The sequence below is a fragment of the Sciurus carolinensis genome, chromosome 2 (genome assembly GCF_902686445.1).
Source record: "Sciurus carolinensis chromosome 2, mSciCar1.2, whole genome shotgun sequence".
In the NCBI taxonomy this organism is placed as follows: Eukaryota; Metazoa; Chordata; class Mammalia; order Rodentia; family Sciuridae; genus Sciurus; species Sciurus carolinensis.
In genome coordinates, this window is record NC_062214.1 from 78,666,024 (window position 1) to 78,691,854 (window position 25,831).

Here is a 25,831-nt window from a genome sequence, read left to right on the forward strand (position 1 = left end):
TTAGTACGTGGTCATCTGTAAAACCTAAGGGACGGTATCAGTGGCTTGGGAGGAAAGGCTGGAGACAATAGGGAAGATCCTTTTTGAGAAATGGGGAATCACTGCCTGGTGTTGTGGAGCGTGCCTGTAATCCCAGCGGCTCTGGAGGCTGAGTCAGAAGGATTGCAAGTTCAAAGCCAGCTTCAGCAATTTAGCAAGACCCTAAGCAACTTAGTAAGACCCAGTCTCTATTAAAAAAAAAAAAAAAGCTGGGGATTTGGCTCAGTGGTAAAATGCCCCTGGGTTCATTCCCTGGTACCAAAAAAAACAAAAAACAAACAAACAAAAAAGGTGACTCACCACGTTGGAGGACAACATGATGTGGAAAATATGATTATTAGTGATGCTAAGTCAAGAAGTGATTTAGAATGGTTGCACCATTCTGAAATGCATTCATTTTCCTTACCCTTTCCTTTTTACATATGTGTATTTTATGCACATGACATATTATTAAGCATTGATGTCTAAGTCTATAAGAGCTCTTTTATGAACTTTCCTTATCCTACATGATAAGAAAGATTTGTGCCATAGTTTAGTTTAATCACAATGTGTCTGTTTTATGGGTACCTAAAATAATGATGTCTTGCAACTGATGTCATATTTGATGAACCATGTGTAATAATCATATTCACTACCATTCATCGAGTCCTTATAATGAACCAGTCACCATGTGTTATCTCATATAATCCTTTTAACAACCCTATATGTTCATACTTTGTTATGAACAGAGACTCAGAGAGGCGAACTTATCCAAAGGCAACAGCTGACAGGCAGAGCTGGACTCAAACCCAATTTATTTGGACTCCAAAGCTTTGGTGTTCATCCTTTATATCCTGGTTTAGTACTACAATCAAAGCCTATACCTTTCCAGGTACAGTCTGTAATCCCAAGGACTCTGGAGGCTAAGACAGGAGGATCCAAAATTCAAGGCCAGCCTCAGCAATTTAGTGAGACCCTGACTGAAAATAAAAAAATTGAAAGGGCTGGGGATGTAACTCAGGAAGAAAGTGTCCCTGGGTTCAATTCCCAGTACCAAAAACAAAAAACAAAAAACAAAACAAAACAAAACTATATTCTTTTTTTCTGAGTCGGGGTAGGGTAGCATAGGACAGGGATAGTAATGACAAAAGGTGGCTGAGAATGTTAGGCTGGTCTTTCTTTATCACTGCCTCCCCCATCTTTAACACCACCAGACTATCCCCAGCACAGTGAGAGAACACAGACAGAACTTGTGATCAGCATGAAGCTGTGTCCGAGCTTCCTAAGGAAATAAAGTTCATGTGCTGGGACAGCTGAAAGGGGCCTAAAAGGATGGAGATGTTTTATAAGCTTTGGGTGAAAAAAAAAATTTTTTTTCCCAGGCTGAAACACACCTTTGGAATTTTCCAAGTGTCCCCTTTATAGATTTCCATCGCTGCAGATTCCATGAAATCGTGGAGCAAAACAGAGTCGTTTTAGTCAAATATTTAAAGGTAATATATGCAAAGGCATCATCAATGTGCAAATAATAAAAGCCCAATTAAATTAGGAAGCCCAGCAGATGTATCCAATTAGTGTCATCAAGACTTAGCTCCAACCTACTGCCTCCTCTCCAGCAGCAGGCTCTTCCCCAATTTTCTGCCACATGGATTGTTGGGTAAAGCAGATTGGCCCACTGCAGAGGGTGTGGGGAGCTGCCCAGCCTTGCACAGAGAATTCAGAGACCGGTGTTCGGATCTTTAAGCTTGTGTGACCTTGAGCAAGTCACTTGACTCTCTCTGCTTCATTTTCCCCTTCTGTAAAATATGGACTTCAGTTTCTAAAACTAAGCAGGAACTCCAGTTTCCTCTCCCCATAACTCTGTGAAATCAGTCTGGTTTTCATTCTCATCATCTTTCAGGGCCTCTGGGCAAGTTCCTGTGCCCAGTTCCTCTCCACAAGGATAACGACTTCCACCTGCTTTTGTAATTTGTTCCTGGGAAAAGGGAAACCTGCCCCGCAAATGTTGGATAAATTCTTGAAATAGGGATCTCCCACACTCCCCAGAGCTCAGGATTGGGGGGTGGGGCGGAGAAGTGCTGCCTGTGTTCAGGGAGCAGGAACTTGCTTTTCCTCTGCTTCTCTGTCCACTCTGATCAGCAAGGAAGACTCAGATTACTTCCTGTCCGGGTCTCCACTCAGCTCATGGAAGTTGGCAACTCCGACCATTCATTGCACAGAGACCTGGAAAGAGAAAGGGATTTTCTCAGTGTCTCACAGCAACTGATGGCAGGGCTGGGAGGCAAGTCCTGGTGGTCTGACTCCAACAAGTCAGAGTGAGGGAGTCAGAAGATTATGGAGTGTGGACCTGAAACCACCTCGATTTAAACCCAGCATTCCCACTGGCTGGTGTGTCCTCTGCCTCCCCATCCTTAGGATGGTGATAAAAGTCATCTCATAGAACTGTGTGAGCATCAAACAGATGATGTATACGACAGTGTCTTAGGCTTAAAATCAATAAAGATTCAACTGGGGCTGAGGCCTTAGTGGGAATAGAGAGGGTACTTGACTGCCTTGCACAAAGAGGGAATTTGTATTAAGATAAGAAACCAAGCAGGGTAGAGTCAAAACTATCCTGGGTATCATATATAAACTATACCTCAACGAAGCTGATTTTTTTTTGTGCCTGTGGTGCTATGGATTAAATCCAGGACCTCACACATGCTAGGCAAGTGCTTAGCACTGAGTTACATTCCCAGGTCCTTAATAACACTGATTTTAAAAAAACAAACAAACAAACAAACAAAAAAACTACCTTGAGATTAGTAAAGATTAGAATTCCTAATAACAAATGGTTATCAAAGGATATGGGGAAGTGAGAATTTTTCACACAACCGCTGTGCAATGCAATATTCATCAAAATTAGTTAATATACAGCTAGGTACAGTGGTGCAGACCTGTAATCCCAGTTACCTGGGAGGCTGAGGCAGGAGGATCACAAGTTCAAGGCCAGCCTCAGCAATTTATTGAGGCCCTAAGCAACTTAGTGAGATCCTGTCTCAAAATAAAATTAAAAGGCTGGAGATGTAGCTCAGAGGTAGAGTGTTTGCCTAGCCTTTGTGAGGCCATGAGTTCCATCCATAGTATGACAAACCAAACAAAAAACACAGTAACAACAACAAAACAGTTCATATACATACTATTGAGTCCCACTGTGGACTGCTGGACCTTGAACCCAGATCCAGGCAGCTGTGGTCAGAGGGTGGGGTCCCATGGTATATAGCATGTTATGCTTACCCAAGGGGGAGTGTAGACAGAGGCATCTTTACTTGGAAGTAGGGGGTGTAGACAAGGTGATGTGAACAGTCTGTGCCACTGGAGTTGAGGGGGCACTGGGCACTGGTTTGGACCAACAGGCCTGCTCATTCATACCACCTTTGCTAGCCTTTAGCTGTGTGGCCCAAGATGTCATTTTGCTCCTTTGAGCTTCCTTTCTCCATCTACAGACTGAAGATGATGCCACCGCTTTGGAGTTATATGAGGATTAAGCGAAATCCACATGTGGCCATTGGCTCAGTGTCTATTACACAGCCAGCAAGCAGCAAAGGTTTTCTCTTCTGTTTATCCATTCATCGTTCTTCCTCTCTGCTGTGCTAATGTTTGTGTAGCCCCCAAATCCATACATTGAAACCTAATCACCAGTGATGGATCATATAGGAGGTGGGGCCTTTGGGAGGTGATCAGATCATAAGGGAAGTGCCCTGAAGAGTGAGGTTAGCAGGGCCAGGCATGTAGCTGGATGGTAGAACACCCGTCTAGCATGTGGAAGGCCCTTCGTTCATTCCCCAGCACTGCAAAACAAACAAACGAACAAATAAATAAAGACAGGTTAGTGCCCTTATGAAAGAGTCACCAGAGTGCTGCCTTGTCCCTTTCACTATGTGAGGGCACAGTTAGAAGGTGCCACCTATGAATCAGAATGCTGGCCCTCCCTGGAATCTGCCAGTTCCTCGATCTTGGACTTCCAGCCTTCAGGACTGTGAGAAATTGATTCCTGTTGCTTAAGTCACCCAATTTACTGTATTTTTGTTACAGGAGCCCAAAAGAACTGAGGCACAATCTTTGCCCCTTCTCTTCCCTGACCCTTTTTAGTTGGGGCCAACATATGTCAGTCACTTGTAACTACAAATTTCAGATAGCAGTGGACGCATGAGGTGGCTTCTCACACTCTCTCTATTCTGCCTTTCTTTCCTTCCCTTTTCCCTCCCTCCCTTCCTCCTCCCTGGTTCTGAATGCCTGGTACACTTAGCTAACTTGATCCTTGCCTTAGGCTCCTGGACTTCCCCCACTTCCTGACCTGCCCTTCGTCCCCACCCCAACCCAGCCCTCCAGGGTGGTTTTGGCTCAGCTTACTCCCTTGGTGTTGGCACTTTCCTTTCTCTGACTGTTGAACCTTCCCCAACCCCACACCTTATAGGAAGTGGGGATTCAGACACCAGTCTGTAGTGGCCACATCAATGTCAACATGCTTTTAAAAAAGGAAGAATTTTTATTTTAAAATAATTATAGGCTCACAGAAAATTGCAAAACAGATACAGAAAGTCTTGTGTGTCTTCTGCCCATCACCTTTGAAAGGTAGATTTGATATAATAGTAGTACTCTTTTTAAATGTGTGTCTGTGCTGGGCACAGCAATGCACACCTGTATTCCCAGCTACTCAGGAGGCTGAGGAAGGAGTATCATAAGTTCAAGTCTAGCCTCAACAACTTAGCATGGCCCTAAGCAAAATTAAAGAAAAAAAGGGCTGTAGATGTAGCTCAATGGTAGAGTGACCCTGGATTCAATCCCCAGTACTGGGGAGAAAAAAAAAAAAAGTGTGCTTGCTACTTCAAACAAACTGCATAAGAAAACACAGAAGCTCAGGCCTTGTTTGCCTCTGCCAATCTTCTGTTTTAAGCAGCTCCCTGAAACACTTGGTTCTTCCTTCCTCCAGGATTCTTTTCACTCTGTGCTTTTGCCCAGAAAGTCTAACAACAGTAGACTTGGAGTAGCGTAAGCAAAAATAGCATTTGTGGAAAGGTAGTGGGCTGCACCAGCATCTGCTGGAAGACTGGGGACAGAGCAGGTACCAGACCAGGCAGGGCATCCAGCACTCCTTGGCCAGGTCCTCAGGATGCCCCATGGGAGGGAGTAGATGCCCACTGCTTGCTTTGTTTGTTTTTCCTATCCTTTGCCATCTCTTTGTAAAGCATTTTCATATTACCCAAGCCAGACTTGGCCTTATCTTCCTCTGGCCCACCCTGACCATCCTTCCCAGCTGGACTGTAGGTCTTGGGGTCAAGTTCTCAGTCTATGTATATTCGGTAATATTTAGTCAAAGTAGGAAACCATGAAGTATTGTGAATAAATAAATCTTGCCTCAGAGGTAGTTAATTTTCTTTCTTCCTTTTTAACCAAGTTTTTGACGTTCATACATAACCAAAATGAGGACAAAACTACTCTTTTCCATTCATTTTTTACTCCTTAATGGGAGTGTCAAAACAGTCAGTAAGTGAATTAGGCTTTTGAAATCACTGACAAAGCTTTTAAGGAGCCCATGAACTTGCAAATAACAGCTGCAGAAGGTTTTAATTAGCATGATGTGAAAAAAAGTCACTTGACCTCTAGGTGCCCTTCTTTAAAAAGTAGAATAATGAGACTGGCCACCTGCCTGGCGCACTGAGGTCCTGTGTTCGTTAATGAGACAGGTGGTGGCAAGGTGCTGGGAGTCCTTCTGATGAAAGAAGGAGGAAAAAGCTCTCCAAATATAAACTGTTATAATAATGGTTCTAGCCAAAGATCCTATTATATCTAGACTCCCTCTGGTGACCAATTTAGCACACTGTATATAATACATTTGGAATTAATTGGTTTCTACAGTCTCTCAGTGGCCTGGGAGTTGTGAATTGCTGTGGTTTTTTGCCTTCACTAAGATGCTCTGAATATATTCTTCTCTCAGTGGGTGACAGTGACAGCCCCTGCTGTCTCCTTAATCCCGGACCCTCTCACCTTTACTTGTGTGCTTGACTCCCTCAATGTCTTTCCTTAGAAAGCCAGAGCTTCCTGTTCAGCACAGTTTGGGAAAGATTAGTTTCTAACACACCATCATCAGATCTCTAAAGTGCAACTAAATGGATGAGGTCTAAGGAAATCCCCCAGAAGGCTCCTGACACCACATAAATTTCAGGATGTGTCAAAAGAAGCACAAGCAGAGATTTTTTCAGGAAAACAAACAATACAGCAGGACACCCACTCAGAGGGAGAGGGAGTGCCAGTGCTTGAGAGTGAGGTGAGCTTGGACGGAGTCCCAGGCTTTTTCTTTTAAAGGACATTTTGTAAAGGGTGAACATGAGAAGTCTAAGTGGGCGCATAGACCTAATGAGTTCAATTTTTTTTTTTTTTTTCCGGTAATAGGGACTGAACCCAGGGATGCTTAACCACTGAACAGCATCCCCAGCCCTTTTTATTTTGTATTTTGAGAGTCTCCATAAGTTGCTTAGGGGCCTCACTAAGTTGCTGAGGTTGGCTTTGAACTCATGATCCTCCTGCCTCAGCCTCCCAAGCTGCTAGGATTATAGGTGTGCACCACTGTGCCCAGCAAGCTCAATTCTTTTTGATCATGGCACATAGAGCGGGTCACAGTGGTCTAGTTCTTCTGAGAATCTTCAGGTTGACATTTTCCAGTTATTAGATAGCACTTGGACTACAGCCATGAGGTTTTATTTTTATTATTACTTTAAAGAATTTTTTTGTGTTGCTGGGGACTGAACCCAGGGCCTTGTGCGTGTGAGGCAGACACTCTATCAACTGAGCTATATGCCCAGCCCCCATGAGTTTTTAATTCATTTTCTCTCTCTCTCTCTCTCTCTCTCTCTCTCTCTCTCTCTCTCTCTCTCTCTCTCTCTCTCTCTCTCCTTCTTTTAATTAGTCTAAAAATACATTCTGAGGCTAACAAGGTATATAGGTACTAATTAAGTAGATTTACAGTACCCTAAGATTTATTAGACCTTTTAAGAATTTAGGCCTGGAGGTGAGGGTGCTCCTGGAGCTTTAGATTTAAAGCTACAGTCCCTCTTTCCTCCCAATTGTCTCCTTTCCACCTGTCTTTATTTCTTCTATCCTACCTGAGACACAGGATTTTGTTTGGTTCAAGAAAGCAAGGCTGAGGGAGGTGGAAGCCAGATGAGCATGGGTTCAGAGTGAAAGAAAACTTTTTTGTAGACAATCACATGTTGGTACAGGCATCTTCTAGAGGTGGTGAGCACCCTGTCCCAGAACTGAACCTGTGCTGACCAGGGTTCTTGGTTTATAAACATCTAAGTCTCCTCTAGTTAATGGTAACAGAAATGTGTATAAAATGGTGAATTGTTGCTTAGCATCAGTTTCACCCTCTCTGTTGTGTCCCTTCTTCCACTCAAGAAGCTGGAAAACTAAAATCTCTCTTTTTTTTTTTTTGCTACTGGGAATTAAACCTGGGGTCACTTAACTGCTGAGTCACATCTTCACTGCCCCTCCCCCCCCCTTCCCTCTTTCTTTCTTTATACTTTTTAGGCAGGAACTTGCTAAGTTGTGGGTCTGGCTTCGAACTTGTGATCCTCTTATCTCAGCCTCCTGACTTGCTGGGAATATAAGCATGAACCATTACACCTGGCTAAAATCTCTCCTCCTTTATAGCAGGATTCTAGGGTGATTCAGTTTAGCTGATCAGAGGGGCTTGCATGGAAAGTGAAGGTGAGGAGGAAGCCAATCTGCTAATGCTCTTGTGACTATTGCAGAAATGCCGGTGTCCAATTGCTAACTTACTTATAACAAAAAGCAGAACAACAAGCATTAGCTAGTCGAGCCCCTGGAGCAAGTACAGAGTGACCCTGCAACTAGAGCCTTGGTTGTGGTGTTGGATCATGGTGGCATTCTCTTATGGTTTGGATTGTCAATGTTCCTCAAAGGCCATGCCTTGAAGGCTTGGTCCTCATTTGGTGGTGTGGTTGAGGGATGGTGGACCCTTTAAGAGGTGGGTCCTAGTAAAAGGAAGTTAGTCATTGGAAATGTGTCCTTGAAAGGGATATTGGGACCCTGGTCCCCTCCTCATTTTCTTTTCTTCCTGGCTGCTGTGAAGTGAGCAGTTTTCCTCTGCCGTGTACTCCCTGCCCAATGTAGTCTCTTGCCACCGGCCCAAAGGCTAAAAAACCAAGTGACCATGGACTGAAACCTCTAAAACTGTGAGCCCAAATTAAATCTTTCCTCTTTTTAATTTATCTCAGATATTTTGTCACAGTGACAGGAAGCTAATTAATACACATCCTGAATATGACAATATGCTAATCACAGAGACTTGTGGCACAGAGGTGTGTCAGCATTGGTGTGGTTCTAGGGCCAGGAGCTTCCTGATCACCGATGAGGCAGCTCTTTTGGGGCTTCTGGGAGTCACTCATACAACCTCAACCTAGAGTTGCCTCTTCTACCTGTGTCAAGGAAGGTGCTTCACACCCCTGTAGTGAATTTTTCCTGTTTAAATTAACTAGAGTGGGTTCTGATGGTGAAATTGATCCATGGTTGATATGGAGAGCTCAAAGAAGCCTGGGGACTCTGAGCTTATGGGAATAATTCACAAATACACTGCAGAACTGGGCTACTAAGGGAGCTGTTATTTATGTGATATTCAGGAGACTGTCTTCACCTGATTGCTCCAGAGTTATGCCACCTGTACCCTGTGCCAAAAAAGAGATGCCCATATGCCACATAATCCATATAATTGCACAGATTCCTGCCCCAAGAATCATAGGGAAGCTGAATCTCACCTGTCCTCTTTTCCTTCATATTCTGGTGTGTCATTTTCTATGATTCTCAGTTGGTTCACCTGACAAATGGGATCAGAAGACTGTTGCATCCTGGAGCCAGCCCCCAGCTCTGACACAGTGCTCAGATCTGTGGCTTGAAGGCTTCAAGACAGGCTCATCTCTGCAGGGGAAGACATCCTGGGACTCTGGAGAACCTTTGCAAAGGTCTCTACCTATGTAGATCACCATTTGTCCAAATGAAATCATGAAATCTGCACTAATCTCAAAAACTATACATAGTAGAGTCATACTATATACAGAGAAAGGTTCTGGAGTCAGCACTTAAAGTAGAAATTCTATTTAGTCAAAATGACCATTGAAAATCCTTTAGGTTGCATACATCTGAAAGATCATCTTTCAGTAGGGATCGAGACTCCATTTTTCTTCCAGCTGGGACAAGCAGCAGCTTCTTCAGCTATGTACCACACACAATAATGGGCTTGTGCTTGGGTTTTGTGCTTGTGAAAAACAGAAAATGTTCAATGCTACAGATATATCCAGTGTTGGGAGGTAGATATTCATATCGTGAAAGATTGAGATCCATGAAGAGAAGAAGGACTGGGAGGACAAAGCCAATAACAGAAAAACATCCTTGACATAGGGAACAGGTGGAATGTGTAGGGTGGGACTTGGAAAGGTCAAAGGCCAAGAGGTTGTGGGAGGGGTTCCAGAGATGGGACTGGCGTGAAGCTGTGGTGCTGAAGGGTCCTCGGTAGCCCTGCTGAGGTCTTCCAACTTAACCACTCTCCTGCTCAACCCTTCCTGGATGAAAGAACCTTCCCTGGATCTTCAAGAAGAACTGCAGGTGGACTCAGATAATGATGTCATCTGTGTAGAGAAAGAAGCCATGCCACCGAGGTGTGGAAGATTGGGAAGATTTCAGGGAAACTAAGATGTGTGACTTGCATAGCCAGAGAGAGCGTGGGTGGCATTCTGTCATAGAGACAGCAGAAACCTAAGTGCCTGGGGAGAAGCTTAGACCCTATTATATGACTAGGTCAGATGACCCAGAAGATCCAGGAAGGTGAGACATTAACAAGAATGGAAACAGGTGGCCTGGAGTCAGATGCTAGATGGCTCAAATATCAGGCTAGAGAGATTGGACTTTGGCCTTTTGTGCATGGGCTGGAGGTGCTGGACAGGAAAGTGACTGTAATTAAAGTTGGTGCCTCTGGAAACCCGTGGGGTAGAGGGGTGCAGATGGATTGCCAGTTAGGAAGCCAGGGGTAATCCAAACCCAGATGGGCTGTGGGAGGGAGATCATAGGAGAAGGATGTGGCAGGCTCTGAGCTAAGAGACCTGGGAGCTTAACTTCAATTCCTTCCATGAAACTCTGTGTCGACCTCCAGAGGTCTCTACATGCCAGGACCAAGCACTCACATTTACAGAGAAAAGGCTTCTTGCTTTAACAATACACAAAGGTGTTCCAGGTCTAAGAAAGAAAGCATGAGGTTATGTGAAAACTGGCCCAAGAATGAGAAGTCTTCCCTAGAGCTGTGAGGCTCTTGGCTGCAGGAAGCTCAACTGTCTGGCTTCTGCTTTTGCTGAGCTTAAACGATTTTCCACCTTCACTTCTGCCAACAAAGTAGGCACACACTCAACAAAGAAGAACCTTTCTGCTTTGAACATTTAAGTGCTCCTTACACTTAAGTCAGAAAGGCCAATGTCACCAGAATCAATAGGGATGTCTCTCCTCTAATATCCTCCACTTGAACTTCAGAGAGATAAGTCTTTCTTTGAGCTTGCCTGTGGGTGACTTGATTCATGTGTCTATTCAATAAATATTTATGGAGCACCTACAGTGTGCCAATTCTAGACACTGGGGGTACAGCAATGAACATAACAACAAAGTCCTTGTCCTCATGAGTCCAAATTCTAGTAGGAGATAGACAACAAAGAAGTTAAATGCAGAGCATGTTAGGCCACAGTATGTGCTATGGAGAGGAATAAAGCAGAATACAGGGCATAAGGAGTGCTGGGTTCACCACACATGTTGGGTGTCCCAAGAAGGTATTGCCGGGCAAATTGAAACAGACACCCAGAGAAAGTGAAGGAGCAAGCCCATGTTGGGTGCTGGGAGGAGCATTCCAGGCAGAATGCAAAGGCTTGGAGAATGAATTGTGCTTGATGCTCAGGGAACTGCAAAGAGTGAAGAACGCGGCTAGTGTAGAGTGCGCAAGGGGCATGTAGGAGATGCAGTCACAGAGGAAGGGGCAGCTCAGCTTGGAGACCATGGTGAGGACTTGAGCTTTTACAATGAGAGTGACAAGAGCCAGAGTGGAGCTCTGAGCCAAGGATGACATGAGCTGGCTTCCACTCTAACAGAATTCTTCTAGTGGTTATGTTGATACTATTTAGGTCGCTGCAACCCAGGGCAGAGATGATGGTAACTAGGACCAAGATCACACACACATCCCCTCAAGATGAAGTCTTGCTTGTTGCTCAGGCCACTCTTGAACTCCTGGAAACAAGGGATCCTTCCATCTCAGCCTCCCGAATGCTGAGACTACAGGTGTGCACCGCCATTCCTGATTTTAGGGTGATACATCTTAGTGGGGGAGAGTAGAATTTTGTAGGAGACAGTGGAAAGTCAGATGTTAATCTATGGGCTTTAGATGAACAGTACTTTGAGACTGACCCTCTTGGTCCATTCTCAGCTCTGAAGGCCCCTCTGAAAGAAGAGTGACTGCACCGTTTTGCAGGCAGCTTCATTTGGAATCAATATTTAGCCTAATAGACTGCTCTGAAAGGACCATTTAAGTGTCAAAAAAATTAAATTTTTAAATTTCGTTTTCATTACCATGCTAGATGGTACAGTTGGGTATTTCATTTCCTTATCAGTCCCTGAGTGCTTCACTACCACTGGAGCAGAGGCCAGATAACTGTCCTTATTACCTCCATCTGTAGCTCTCTAAAGGACACTGCCTCGTTTTGCTGCCCCCCAGAGGCCACTGTGCCTAATAGCAGCCCATGCTGTCCCTGAACGTGGCCTGGTATTTTCTGGGCACAAACCACTGGCCTGCAGAAGAGCAGAGAAGAGCGCTCACTTTCAGGGTACTTCTTGCAGGGTTCAGCTTGATCAGAACCTGGGAAGCTGACTGCATTCCCAGAAGGGATGTGGGGCTGGGGCCCAGAATCTGGTCTCCCATTTCTGCTCTGCAATTATCTCACTGGATAACTCAACAGTGGGAATTTCAGCAAGACTCAGGCTGTATATAAAACATTAAACTAGGGAGTTCACATATTATCTTCTTGCTCTGACATTTCAAAGTATTTATAAAACCTGTAAATTAAACGGATTATGGTGGTTATGTTGATACTATTTAGGTTGCTGCAACCTAAATTTCTTCCAGATTCTTATACCCTTTCTTTCCAAATACCCCCTGGCATCTAGGCACAGTCCTCTGACCATCTGAGAATCCATGACACAAGGCCTTTCCTGGGTCTGCCTTTTCTATGGGTACCCCAGGTTTTGAACCTATTGTTTTCTTTTACTGTCTTCAAAACTGACGTCTAGTTCCACCAACTAATGAGTGCTAATGAAGGACTATGTTTTCTACATCTCTGAACCTCAGTTTTTGTATCTGTATAATAATCGTATTTATCTTCAAGGTCATTATGAGGATTGCAAATAGGTTATGCAAACTGGACAGTGTCTGAGATATTCAATAAATGGCAGGCATTATTTTAAAATGGAATCTGCTCAGATATTGTTTTCCTCCAAGAAACCATCTTCGATTCCCATCTCATGGGGTGAAGTTGTCTACATCTCATTTCAGAGGCAATGAGCATTATTAGTAGAGCATTAAATACAAGTCCATACCAGGATATGCCCTGCAGGAGGCAAAGTAACTCCCCCGGCTTCTTCAAAGTTGTCCCTGTCTTTGTCCCTGCAACCTGTGGCAAGGGGATTAAGTCTGCAGATGGAAGGACGATTGCTAATCAGTTGCCCCTGAGAGGCGGAGATTATCCTTGACTGAGTAGGTTCCATCACATCAGGGTCCCTATTAGTGAAAGAGGGAGACAGGGAGTCAGAGAAAGGGATGTGATGACAGAGGCAGAGGTCTGAGTGATACCACTGATGACTTTGAAAAAAGAAGGGAACCACAAGCCATGGAATGAGAGAAGCTTCCAGAAGTTGGAAGGGCAAGAGAACAGATTGTCCCCTAGACCCTCCAGAGGGGGAATAAGGTCTTGCTGATATCTTAGTTTTAGTCCAGTGAGACTCATTTCAAATTCTCATCTCCAGAACTGTAAGATGTTAAAATCATGCTGTTTCAAGCCACTAAATTTGTGATAATTTGTTATAGACACAATCGGGCACTACTACAACCCTTCATATGCATTGAATTGGCACAATAATTCAAATAGGCATCTGGTTAAGGGGGCACATACTTGTAATCCCCAGTGGTTTAGGAGACTGAGGCAGGAGGATCATAAGTTCAAGGCCAGCGTCAGCAACTTAGTGAAGCTCTGAGCAACTTAGTGAGACCCAATCTCAAAATAAAAAAATAAAAAGGGCCAGGGATGTTGCTCGTGGTAAAATATCTCTGGATTCAATTCTAGTACCAAAAAATTAAAAATTAAGTTAATAATAAAAATAATCCAACTAGGCAGGGTTTATTGATTCCACTTTACAGCTGAAGAAAACTGCAGCTCGGAGAATTTAAAGTAATTTGCTCCAAATTGCACAACTAGTAAATAGCAATATCAGTTAGATTCTTTTGATTAAAAAAAGATTGCAAAAGCATAAATTGACTTAAACTATTGTCAAAACATAAAATTGAAACACATGTAAAGATCTAATTGACTTTATTTGTGTTTCTAAAATTGGACAATACCTCATTCTTTAAAATAGAATGAATGTTTTGATGAGTTGAGCAGATGAACTTGGCTTTATAGGCAGAAAAGGGCTGAAGAAAGCAAAAACAGAGAACAAAATGTGGATAGGTTGTTTCAAAATTGCTTTCCGTGTACAGTTAAAGCAGGGGGCTTCCTTATCATGATAACCAAAACTGACCAGTTTGGGGATTTGACTATTATCTCTCTCTCTCTCTCTCTCTCTCTCTCTCTCTCTCTCTCTCTCTCTCTCCCTCTTTCTCTCTCTCTCCTGATTTCTTAGAAGGTCAGATAGTTTGATTTTGTTTTAATGGTGTGGAGACATCAGCATGAGTAACTCCATTTTAAGTTGGTCTGTTTGGCCTGGCACAGAGCCCAAGCCAATGGCCTCCTATAAATTTTATTTAACACTATAAAGGGGATTTATAGAACAAATTCTAGTAGAGAACAGGCCAGGTTTGATTCAGAAGAAAAAGGATGACACCCCACCCAGAATCCAGTATTTCTCTACATCTTGTCTCTGTTGTCCACAGTCTTGGCTTTATTCTCATGTACCACAAAGTGGACTCCACAGCTCCAAACTCATTCTGTGGTGCAACATGGCTGCAGCAGTTCCAGATCTCAAAATCTCTCTCCCATTATGTGCAACGGTAAAAAAGAAAGCTTCCCTTTTCAGAAGCCCCAGAAAATTTTGTCATGATTTGTTGCTTCTAAGTTGGTTATAACTCCAAATACTGGTCCAATACCAGTGAGTGGGAATTGGAGAAGGGTTAAATTGCCCAGTGGAAATTCCAAGTAGTTTGGGCAGGAGATACAGGAAATTTGGAAAAACATATTCACAAAGATCCTGACCAGGGAATAATGTTTAGGGAATAATGACAAGAAAATATTTTCAACTCACAGATACAGAGGGCTAATGGTACCTCAGTTGATACAATCAGTGACATATATTTATGCCTGGTAGAGTTGCATTCTTTTTTTTTTTTTTAACTTGGAGGCAAAAGCATCCTAACTGGTACAATGCCATATAAGGCAGTTTTGAGGATTTAAATGATAATGTATGCAAAACACTTAATAAAGGTTTAGCAGCTGTTAGCTATTATTATTTTTATTTATTTAAAAGATTTTATAGTTGTAGATGGACACAATACCTTTATTTAATTTATTTATTTCTATGTGGTGCTGAGGCCAGTGCCTCACATGTGTGAGGCAAGCGCTCTAACAGGGCTACAACCCCAGCCCCTATTATTATTTTTATTACCACTTTTACTGACATATTTTATGAGTTCCTCAAGGACAGGTCTCATTCTTCTCACTGTTTTGGTATGTAGGTTTGGTGGTTGAACCAAAACAAAGTGTCCAACCCAGTCATTTGACAAGGATCAAGTTTTCATCAACTGAATTTTTAAATTGAAGACCTATTTTCAAATTCTCTAGCATACCTTGCTATTTATAGAATTCCTGTAGAAAGCTATTTTTAATTTATTTTTACTTTTTTACAGTGCTAGGGATTGAGCACTCTACCACTGTGCTATATCCTTGGCTCTTTTTATTTTATCCTTGGCTCCTGTGATCCTCCTGCTTCAGCCTCCTGAGTGGTTGGGATTTCAGACATACGATACTATGCTTGGCTGCAGAAAATTATTTTTGAAAGATGAATCATTTCATAATTCAAATCATTTATATCTAATTTACCTTTTGTACAGATCTGGAAATTCTTACATGCAGGATCAGGTTTTTTTTACTCATTCATTCATTCACTCATCCATTCATTTATTCAACAAGATGTTCTGGAGCCATATACCAGGACTTGTGCTAAGAGATAGGGAAATAAGTAAAAGCGTGGTGCTCGTGTTCAGGGAGCTCTCACTTTAGTGAAAGAACAGAAAAACTGGGAATTATAGCACAATGTGCAAAGTGTTCCTAGAGGAAAGTGGAAGGGAAGAAAGAGGGAGCCCAAGACTGGGTGTGGGGAAAGGAGGAGAGCAGCAAAAACTGCCTCAAGAGGAGCTACTGTTGGCTGGGCATGGTGGCTTACACCTGTAACCCCAGCCTACTCAGAGGACTGAGCAGGAGGATCGCAAGTTCAAAGTCAGCCTCAGCAACTTAGCAAGCCCCTGTCTCAAAATAAAACTTAAAAGGGTTAGGGATGTATTCAGTGGTAAAGTGCCCCTGTGTTCAATCCCCACTACCTAAATAAATAAATTCTTAAAAGGGCTGGGGATGTGGCTCAGTGGTTAAGAGCCCCTGGATTTAATCCCTAGTAACAACAACAGCAGCAGCAGCAGCAGCAACAAAAGAGCTGCTGTCTCCCAGTGACAGCCAGGAGTTAGCTAGTAAACACGAAGTTTGAGGCAGTGTGAAGCTTATTTTCAGGGAAATCTAGGTAGCACTCACTCTGCTTGGGTCCAGTATTGGGTAGGAATGGGGTTTATGTCAAAAAAGACTCAAGGATAGGCAAAGGTCAGTTCCAAATAGGCCTCAGATGGTGAGCTAAGAAGTCTGATTTCCTTGAAGGAAATGTGGGGGGACTTTGAAGAATTTTAAGCAAACATGATCAGATTTGCCTTTGAGAAAGAATATCCTGGTGGGGTTGTAAAGGATGATTGGAACAATGGCGAAAGGGAGGCAAGCAGGAAAAGAGAGATCAATTAGGAAATAAATATTACATTGAAGCATATATGATCACCTTTTTGGGGGGAAGGGGTACCAGGGATTGAACTCAGGGGCACTCAACCACTGAGCCACATCCCCAGCCCTATTTTATATTTTATTTAGAGACAAGGTCTCACTGCATTGCTTAGCACCTCGCTTTTGCTGAGGCTGGCTTTGTACTGGTGATCCTCTTGCCTCAGCCTCCTGAGTCTCTAGGATTACAGACATTTGCCATTGCACCTAGTACAATCACCATTTTTTTAGATCAAAGGTCATCAATTTAGTAGGATTTAATGGAATATGTTGGTCCAGGTGAGAAATGACATCAGGAAAGGATATGAAGCCAAGAGACATTTGGGAATTCTAATTTGATAGGATACCATAATAATCTCTGATGAGAGGGATAGACATAAGGAAATATGCTGGAAAATAGAAATATGCAATCATAGACTATATAAAATCATTCCTGAATTCACAAGATTTACTTCCACTGAGTAATTTCACAACACACAGCAAGTTTGGAGTTGAGCTAGGATTGATTCAGGTCTCCTGACTGCTGCTCCCCCTTACTCTCTCTGCTTTACCTTGCATGTTCCCTGAAGGTGTTTGTATTGGTTTTCTGGAGCTGCTGTAACAAATAACCACAAACTGGGTAATATAAACAGAAATTTACTGTCTCACAGTTCTAGAGGCTGCAAGCCAAAAATTAAGGTATTGGCAGGGTTGATTCCTCCGAGAACTGTGGGAAGGATTGTTCTAGTCCTCTGTCCTTGGCTTGTAGATGCATTGCCCCAATCTCTGCCTTCAGGATCATGGTGTTCTCTCTGTGTGTCTGTTTCTTCACATTACTACCTCCCTCTGTGTCTATGTGCCTGTTTTCTCGTAAGGAAACAGTTATTGGATTAGGAACAAACCTATTCCAGTATTATCTCATCTTAACGAAATACATCTACAATGACCTTATTAAATAAGGTCAAACGTACTTGTGAAATTTATGTTCCTATATCATTTTACTGATGGTATCTCCATCCTTTTCCTTAGAAAGAGCAATAAAGATTGGGTATGATGACCCATGCCTGTAATCTCAGAGACTTGGGAGGCCAAGGCAGGAGGATCTCAAGTTTGAGGCCAATCTCAGAACCTTAGCAAACTCTCAGCAACTTAGTGAGACTCTGTCTCAAAATAGAGTAAAGGGCTGGGGCTGTAGCTCAGTGGTAGAGCATTTGCCTAGCATGTGTGAGGCACTGAGTTTGATCCTCAGCACCACATAAAAATAAACAAATAAAAAAATAGAAAGTAAAAAGAATGAGGATGTAGCTCAGTGGTAAAGCACCCTGGGTTCAATCCCCAATGCCATAATAATAATGATGCAGCAGCAAGCAAGCAATAAGGGTTTGAGAAGTAAGGGCCTTATCTAATTCTTTTCTATCTTAACCCAGTTCTAAGGATAGTGTTCTGCACTATGATTTTTTTTTTTTTTTTTTTTTTTTTTTGTGGTGCTGGGGATTGAACCCAGGGCCTTGTGCTTGCAAGGCAAGCACTCTACCAGCTGAGCTATCTCCCCAGCCTGTGTTCTGCACTATGAGTCTACATCAACATTTTTTTTTTTTTTTTTTTTTTTTGGCACCTGGGATTGAACCCATCTGAGTTACATCCCCAGCCCTTTTTAAATTTTGAGACAGAGTCTTGCAAAATTTCTTAGGGCCTCACTAAGTTGCTGAGGCTGGTTTTGAACTTGCAATCCTCCTGCCTCAGTCTCCCAAGTCATTGGTATCACAGGCAAGCACCAGCATGCTCAGCTTAATCAATGTTCTTAACTACCTGCTGGTAGTAGAGATTTAAGTGACTTTCTAAAAACTTTTAATATGTTGTCTACTCTTATTGGTGAAAAGACAAAAACTTCTATCTGCATTTCTCTTGACCAGATGGGCAGAACATAAGTTACCTGCTTTGGATGTATAATGAATGGTTCCTTAGGATTTCACATGCTAAGGACTGGTGGCCAATTGCTCTTATCTTACCCAATGATCAGGCTCAGCAGTGACTTCAAAGCTGAGCCACAGAATGGGCAGACATTCTTGTTTATCATGATTTTGATTTTTTTAAGATGTGATATTTAGTCAAGCATGGTGTCGTGCACCTGTAATCCCAGCAGCTTGGGAGGTTGAGGCAGGAGGATCATGAATTCAAAGCCAGCCTCAGCAACAGCAAGTCACTGAGCAATTCAGTGAGACCGTGTCTTTAAATAAAATACAAAATAGGACTGGAGATGTGGCTCAATGGTTGACTGCCCCTGAGTTCAATTCCCAGTAGCCTCCCCTCCAAAAAAGATGTGATGTTTATTTTGGAACCATCAATAACTAAATAGGCTTTCTCAATGAGAACTAAAACATATGTTGGCCAAACACAACAGGACTCAGGATTTAGCTACTGAGAGATCATACTAGGATTTCCAAAGGCAGTGGGAGCCTCCATCCACACACCTTGCAATACCTGAGACCACATCTAACTGCAGAGCTATGGATAGGTGAAACATGGCTCTAGAGTCCTGCAGACCTGAATTAAAATCCTGCTCCAGTTTTACGTTAGGAGATGACCCAGTTACCAAAAAGAGAGCTAAGTAAAATCAGATGCCTCCTGATATCATGAAATAAAAAGAACACAACATCACTTATGTAGCATTCCTGCCAAAAATATATAGAGTAAGTAAAAGCATGAAGAAATAATTAGGCAAGCCCAAATTGAAGGACATTTTTGCAAAGGAACTGGCCACTATGCTTCAAAAATGTCAACACTGCAGAATCAAATTAATGGCAGGAAATGTTCCAATTATTGGAGACTCAATAGGTATGGGACCTCTAAATGCAATGTTTGATCCTGGATTGGTTCTGGGGTGAGGAAAAATTTTCTAGGAAAAAATGATATTTGAACATTTGGCAAAATTTGAATATAAACTTTTAAATTATATAAGTGTTTGAGTATAGATTATTCAAATTCATAAGATCTGATTATTTGAATTCATAAAATATGAATATAAATTGAGTTGTATTATATCAAAGTTGTTTCCTGAATTTGATTATTGTACTGTGATTTTGTAAGAGACTGTCCCTGATGTTAGGAGATATACCATGAAGTAGGGCCAAAGGGTCAGAATCTCTAATATTTCATTTGAAATGACTCAGGAAAAAAATTAGAACAAGAACTAATGAGGACTTTGCTGTGCTATATATAATATATAGGGAGAGATAAAGCAAATGTGACAAAATGCTAACAGTGAACAAGTAAGTCTCAGTAAAGTATATAAGAAAGATTATTGTAATTATCTTGCAATTTTTCTGTATCTTTGAACATTTCCAAAATAAAAGGGTTAATTATAAAAGAAAAGACGAACCAGCCTGGACATCGCTCAGGACACTGATCTAAAAAGGGGACTAAAAAAATCTCAGTGGGAATATAAGTTGGAAAAAATTTGTTATGAAAACATACCACACGATTCTGTTTGTATAATATTAAAAATGGAGAGCAGATTAAGGTTGGAGGGTAGGAGATAAGGAAGTGGCAGCCTAAGAGGGAAGTAGATTTTATTGGTTATAAAAGGGCAACATGAATGATCCTTGGAAATGTACTGTCTTGCTGTGGTGGTGGTCAAACAAGTCTATACCTATGAGTTAAATGTGAGTGTGTGCTACAAATTAAGGAATGCATATAAAACTGATGAAATCTGAATAAGCTGGAAGGATTATATCAACGTCAATTTCCTAATTTGGATATTGTACTATGTTACACAAGGGAAAACTGGGTGATGAATATATGGAACTTTTATTATTCCATAAACTGCATGCAAGTATTACAAAATAAATAAGCTTAAAATTGGTGAATTTTATGGTATAAGAATTAAGGTTTCCAGGTGCTAGTACAAGCCATACCCAGCCAGCTTCAGCTCCTGTAGTATCTTAGGCTCTGTGGGAATCTTAGTCCTGTGCAATGGTGTCTTAATACAATAGGGCAACTGCTGGGGTCCAGCCCTAGCAGCAGTCGGGGGTCTGAGGTGGATGGGAGGCGTAGGCTGGTGGAGAAAAAGCACACAGAGACACCAAGTGTTCTGGGGCTGAGTCTGAATCTTTATTGTTCATGTAGTCTTTTTGTATGTTTTTTCTTTGGTATTGATTACATCATTTTATTATTTATATTATTTTATTTTATTGATTACATCATTTGGTATTGATTACATCATTTAATACAAGGAAATGTTAAGTAAAAAAATCTTCAAGAGTATAATTAATGATCTTATTTAATAAACATGTTTTTACTGTATGAAAGCTTAAAAGGAAAAACAGTTCCCAGCAAGGTAGAGGGCACCATGCTCCATTTAGTTTTAATTTCCCTGAAAGAATATGTCATTAAGTTTCTATAGAAGTTACCCTATCCAAGAACTCTAATGTTAGTTATTTAACACTGGCAAGTTTTTGTTATTACTAACAGAGAATAGAGGAATCAGCTTATAGTTAATATTTATTCTATTTTATATACTCAAAGGCAAACTAAAACTCTAACTAAACATAGGAAGAATAAAAATTGTATCTATGATTAACCTATTTATTTATTAAGTGTGAAAAATATCCTTAAACTTAATCATCAACACTAAGAAAGCAATGAAGACCAAATATCACATCAAATGTCAGGAATACTCTCACATACTTACATATAATTTTTAGAGAATTTGTATACTAAAAGAAATCACAGACTCCTTACAAATCTGAGTAAATCACAATTGCTTATTTATAATTTCATCGAAGTATTAATATTAAACTTTATTGTATGTTATTTTGTGTCCCAGCACCATGAAATTTCCCCAGTATTCTCTATGATCTGAATCTAAGGATATATTAATTATTAGTATTAAAAGCAACTGCACATGGAGACATGCCATGCCTATGGCCCCCAAGAAGGAGGATGATCTTTCAACAGAACAGTGTCAAGTGTCGGAGTGGTAGGAAATAGGTGAGGCAGGCAATCACTATTGTCTCCACAGATGGACACCTTTTCCAAGTGGATTATGCCCAGGAAGTAGTGAAGAAATAATCCACTGCAGCTGGAATTTGAAGCACCAATATAGTTGTGGTTGGAGTAGGAAAAAAAGTCTGTTGACAAACTTAAAAGAAATGTGAGAAAAATCTGTGCCCTTGATGATCACATCTGCATGGCTTTTGCAGGACTGACTGCTGATGCTAGAGTATTAGTAAACAGAGCCCCAATGGAGTGCCAGAGCCATAAGCTTACAGTTGAGGACCCAATCACTGTAGAATATATAATTTGCTTCATAGCAACTTTAAAGCAGAACTATACCCAGACCAATGGATGAAGGCCTTTTGATATCTCTGTCTTAATTGTAGGTTTTGATGATGATGGTATCCCTGGGTTATATCAGACAGATCCCTCTGGTACTTACCATGCATGGAAAGCAAATGCAATAGGCCAAAGTGCTAAAACTGTCCCAGAATTTCTAGAAAAGAATTACACAGAAGATGCTATAGCAAATGACAATAAATTATCAAATTAACAATAAGAGCTTTGCTAGAAGTTGTCCAGTCTGGTGGAAAAAACATTGAACTGGTTATAATAAGAAGAAATCAACCTTTAAAAATGTTTAATGTTAAAGAAATTGAATTACAAGTACCAAAATAGAAAAGGGAAAGGAAGAAGCAGAGAAGGAAAAAAATTAAAGAACGCCCAATTTTTAGGATGAGCACTGGGAGCTTTTAATGTTTTGCTGTACCTCTTGGAATTACTCAGGGAAGAGTTAGAAGAAATGTTAGCTTGCAGCATTACCTTTAGTATTCATACGGGCTACTTTAAGAATGCCAAATCTGTGGCTGTCTTCAGTCTGTTATATGATCAGATGTAGGTTGATGTGAAGGTTTACTCTGAAAGCAGATTTCAGTAATTGTTGAAAGCAGTCATAATTCCAGGAAAGCCTGAGACTAAATACTATAACTTGTCTAATGTGTTGGTTTTCTTCAGATAAGCAGATTTAATTAAGAAAAAATTAATTTTGAGAAATGAGTAATTTGGATGAAGTTTGAGTATTCACTCTCAGTTAAAAAATAATTAAATCTCAATAAAACTGTTTTTATGCAAGCAGTGAGTCCAGCTACAAGGAGACACATCATAATTGAACTAAGTTAATGTTTCTCAATGTAAGCAGGACTTGGGGAAAATGGTAGAGTGATTTTGGTTGTCATCATGGTGAGGGCATTTTTGGCAGTTAATGAATGTTATTAGATTGCCTGTATTCCACAAGACAGAATTGTACAACAAAGAAACAGATAAGATCCCTCACTGAACACCCATCAGATATCACCTGTCAGATAAACACACACACAAGCATATAAACAACAACAAAATTGTTTATATGAGACTAAAACTTAACCCCATTTACAAATAAAACAAATTTAAAAAAAGCTACTTGTTTGTGGTTTTAATAATTTTCCAGGGATAGCTACAACTACTCTGTAAAAAGAAAGAAGGTTGTATTTTATTTTCTTCTGGGTTTTTGTTTCTTTGGGGTATCAGGGATTAAACCCAGGGGAGCTTTATCACTGAGTCATATCCCCAGCCCTTTTATGTTTTTGAGATGGTCTCACTAAATTGATGAGCCTGGCTTTGAACTCAGGATACTCCTGCCTCAGCCTCCTTAGCCACTAGGATTACGGGCATGTGCCATCACACCCAGCTTATTTTATTCTGTAACTAACCAAGAGTTATTCACCATTTCAGAAAATTGCATTCACAATTACACTTCCAATATTTGATTAAATACGTTTTTATTAGTCTCCATGTAAGCTGGTTATTGATGGTTTGTATGTACAAATATTTTATATATACACAATATGCATTCTTAATATCTATTTTTGCATACTATAATGTATGCATTGTCTTTATTTTGAAATGTCCAATGTAAACAAAAAGGGTCAATTATATTCAGTTGAATATTATATTCTATAAATCCATTACTCCTTTGTCATCTAACATAGACATGCCTGTGCATCTACATATTGATATATATTATTTTCTAATAAATTACCTTTTCTTCTCCTTTATATTACATTTAAGGCATTAAATGAATTATTTTATTGTTGAGTGTATACAATATTACCTGTGAATTTCATGCCAGATAGTAAAGGAGACATTACAAGAAATTAGTCATAAAGAGGAGGTGTTGGTTTAATTGGGTGGAGAAATACCCGTCTAATTTCTGATCAATGAGAGATCTGTTTAAGATCGTCAGGAAAAAAAAAAATTCTGACACAAAGGCAGAGGGATTCTGCATCACTTTCCCCCCTTCTTTTGGAAGGATGACATTGTGCTATAGTCATCTTGCAACCATGAGATGAGGACCACAGCCTGAGGAACAAAAACCAACTGCATAGGGCCAAAATAAGGCATTAGCTTGGGTTTTTGATGACATGGTTGACTTGTCATAGTGTCACTGAAGGTCGGAGGAGTTCCTGGAGAGGGGACCTCAACTCACGACAAGGAGATCCTTGGCATACATGATGTAAAAGAATTTTGGCATATGCCAGGTTCATGGTATTTCCCTTGCGACTCAGTATATTTTTCTGTATATAGTTCCCCAAATTCCTGTCTCACTACCAATTCTGGAACTGCCTACTGTGGACTTCCTTAATGTGAGATAATTATAGGTCTGTATCTTTTAAGCCACTGTTAGTTGGGTACTCTCTTGTATGCACCTATAAGCATCTGAGAGATGGACAATACAATAAATGGGCAATTACAATCAAGCACAATAAAGTACTTTAATAGAGATAAAGAATGCTAGGGAGGGGTTGGGGCTGTAGCCCAGTGGTAGAGCACTTGCCTAGCATGCGTGAGGCAGTGGGTTTGATTTTCAGCATCACATATAAATAAATAAATAAAATAAAGGTCCACTGACATCTAAAAAATATATTTAAAAAAAAGAATGCTAGGGAAGCATTTCTTCACATTCCTAGCCGACACTGGGTGGTGGTCAGTGAAGATTTCCTATAGGAATAAATGGACTGAGGGTGAACCCTGAAGAACGAGTAGGGGTTAGCCCAACAGTGCATAGCAGAATGTTCCAGGAAAGAAGAGCAAATAAGGGGTTCCAGAGGTGACAGAGATCACTCTGCCTAAAAGTTCAGGGTGTAAGGTATGAATAATAGGCATGACATACCAGAACATGAAAAGTTGTACATCCATTTGAATTGAGTTCCCATATTTAGTCAATCAGTTCCTCGGTAGCTGAGTTGGTTAAGGTGAGTAAGTTACTTGACTCTTCTGAGGTTTAATTTATCATGAAAATGGAGATTATGAGTACTAATGTCCTACAGTCTTTTTGAGAAGATTGTCACATCCACCCAGAGCTGACTGGTAGCATGGGGAATAGAGGAAATTGTGGTTTGGTTGACAGGACTTGGGTCAATGACTAAAGGAAAAGGATGAAGGATTCCAGGATAATGTGTTAGCTTCTGGCTTGGATAACTGGGCGAATAGCAATGCCACTCACTGACACAGGAGTACAAAAGAAATAATGGATTTTAGGGAGAGATGAGTTCAGTTTTGGAGATTTTGCATTCACGATGCCTGTGGGATGTTGGAAGTACCCAACAGGTTAGGAGATAGGGTTGTAACAGGTAGGCTAGGAGGCATCAACATATTAATAACTGAAACGAAGAGGGGAGAATGAGGCCAGGAAAAACGGAATGAGAGAGGAGCAAGGGAGGAGCCCTGAGGTATTTAAGGTTCACTAAAAGTAATGGTTGGGCCAAAAATGGGGCCTGCAAAGGAGACTGAGTTGAAGCACCCTCATGGGTAAGGGAAAAAAAAGTCTGGAGTCACAGAAACTGATGAAAAAGCATGTTTCAATGAAAGGAGAGTAGGTGAGTAAGGATTGAGAAATGAGATTAACAAGTAGAGTTATTGCTGACCTTGATCAAAGACATTTCTGGGAGTGAAAGTCAGACGGGAGAGGGATAGAATGGGAGGACATGTACAGGCAACACTTTCTGGGAAGCTGGCTACCACGGGGAGATAAGCAGGCGGGGGAAATGCAGGGATTAGAAGAGCAGGGACGGAGGGATAGACTAGAAGGATCAACCGCCGCTGGAGTCGGCGGAAAGGAAGACGTTGACGCTACAGAAGTGCAACGAAAAATTCATTTAACTAGCTGACGCCTCCTATGTGCCGGATCAGTCTCGCCATCTTCATATTAGTTTATTGTTAAGACTTTATCACTGGGGGAGAGTGGTTCTCTTTAAAGTGTTTTTCCTAAGAGTTCCGATAGCGATTCGCCACTGCCAAAGACACCCCCCAGGAAGCCACATACTGCTCGACTTCAGAACCCCCAAATGAACACTCGACGCCACAACTAGGTAACCCCGGCGCGGCCACAGACGCCTACATTACAGCCTTCCAGAGCCCCG

At 41.3% G+C, this 25,831-nt stretch overlaps 1 pseudogene; it reads left to right on the forward strand.

The window, feature by feature from the left end:
- The first annotated feature begins 19,987 nt into the window (after positions 1 to 19,987).
- On the forward strand, positions 19,988 to 22,130 carry LOC124976348 (proteasome subunit alpha type-7-like; annotated as a pseudogene).
- Positions 22,131 to 25,831: the final 3,701 nt, after the last annotated feature.